This window comes from Halyomorpha halys, unplaced genomic scaffold, assembly GCF_000696795.3.
Source record: "Halyomorpha halys isolate HHAL.00 unplaced genomic scaffold, Hhal_1.1 Scaffold294.1, whole genome shotgun sequence".
Taxonomy (NCBI): domain Eukaryota; kingdom Metazoa; phylum Arthropoda; class Insecta; order Hemiptera; family Pentatomidae; genus Halyomorpha; species Halyomorpha halys.
This window is the reverse complement of record NW_027113117.1, coordinates 83,309-85,095: the sequence shown is the minus strand read 5'-3', so window position 1 is coordinate 85,095 and position 1,787 is coordinate 83,309. Positions and strand designations below refer to the sequence as shown.

The 1,787-nt window shown below is 29.2% G+C and overlaps 2 protein-coding genes across 2 annotated transcripts in view; both read left to right on the top strand.

Moving 5' to 3' along the window:
- Window positions 1-1,787, top strand: part of LOC106680850 (vacuolar protein-sorting-associated protein 36) — a 133,144-nt gene that overhangs the window by 52,668 nt on the left and 78,689 nt on the right. The window lies entirely within an intron of this gene.
- Window positions 1-1,787, top strand: part of LOC106680853 (bromodomain-containing protein DDB_G0280777) — a 9,112-nt gene that overhangs the window by 5,001 nt on the left and 2,324 nt on the right. The window lies entirely within an intron of this gene.

The window sequence follows — 1,787 nt, the reverse complement described above, 5'->3', positions numbered from 1 at the left end:
AATTTTCAGAGAAATTCAAAATTAGACAGTTTTTAATAATAAGATAATTAATTTAGAGAACTTTTTTGTTCTTCTGGTGACCATTATTCATATAATCGTTCACTATTCTCCTATATTTTATGCAACTCCAACTGTTGAATAGCAGAATGTTTGATCTCTCAACCTAAGTATTCAGCAGAGATGTCCTTACAACTTTTTGCTACATAAAATTCCTTTATTTGTTTGAGATAACAATACCTAGCTAAAAGTAAAATACATTTTTTTAATCTATATATACAATATATAATCAACATATTTTTGTTTAAAATTATTTTTCTAGTGAGTGAAATTTAAATTAGGGGTGCACCAAAAAAAAAAAAATGTATATATACTAAAATATCTTCGTTGAAACTGGTTTGTTTATTAGTTATAATAAATATATCCATATAGATTCTCATATTTTATTTTCTTGTGAGTCCTACGTTTCGGCCATTCCGTACTTCCTACCTTATTTAAAATATCACAGCTAACATTAGTTGCAGGCTATTATAACTCTGTCAATTTTTATCGTTTGTCAATAACCTGTAAAACACTTATAAATTATGTTACATTTTGCACTAATAAATTAATTTTTATTACTGTGTTCAATTCACTTGTTATAATTATTCAATTTTCAATGTTTTTACACTCTATCCCTTTATCAACAACACATTGTTAAACATATTTCAACATCTAAGGTTTGCTATATTCTCATTATATTTTCAATTTTATTTTAGTTTATTTCTTTATTCATGTTAGTACTTGAAAAAATATAAAATTTAACTATATATTATTTATGTTACATAAATACATGTATTGTAAATAGTTTCTAACATTTTTCTTTGGAAGGTATTATTTTCTTTATATAAAAACTTTGTATTTCAAAATCAAAATAATGCTCGAAACGTAGGAACTACAAAAAAATAAATATTGTGAGACCATATGGATATTTTTATAATAACTAGTGTATGAAGTATGCCTACAACCGCATTGTAACACACACTTCACTTTTGGTTGGCTGGTTGGGTTTGAGTGGACTGTATAATTGAAAAATGAAACATGATGAAATGTAATAAAATTCTATTGTTTTATGTTACAAGAGGTGTAGGAGTTGACCGAAAGGAAACATTATGATTATATTGTTAGTAGAATTTTGTATGACTGGGCTATGGAAATTGTAGGTCTAACATTGAGGTGGTTGATGATGATGTGGATGTTAACTATTGCTATGTGGACTTACTTCTTTCTTCCCCCCGCATCTCCAAGCCTCTCCTCCCTCTGCTGCTGGGAACCACTTAAGTAATTCTACTCACTCATGGAAGATATTGCTGATCACTGAACAAAATTAAAGGATGGACGCTTCTCTGGTTGAAGACAAGATGGCTATCTCACACAAATATGCGGTACTTCTCTTGCCACCAAGAGCGCTGGAGGAGGCAAGCTTTTGATGCTGGCCACATGGGCGCTACTGGTCCTATACATGGCAGCCTTTCTGATTCAACCTTTCCGTTACCGGAACAACTAGTAAAACAACATGTTCGATTCTGAGCTTACTTCTTTCTTTAGCTACATGCTCTCAAGAATTATTATTATAAACTGAAGCTCGTAATAAGCTTACCTCCCTGAACAGTGTATTGTAACTTTGAGTCCTACTTTTAAGTCAGAAGTTGTAAATAAATTAAATTCGTTTATTTTAAAACTAATCTTAAATAAATTAATATAGTATTATAAAGATATATTGTTAAAATATATTATAATATATTTTTATT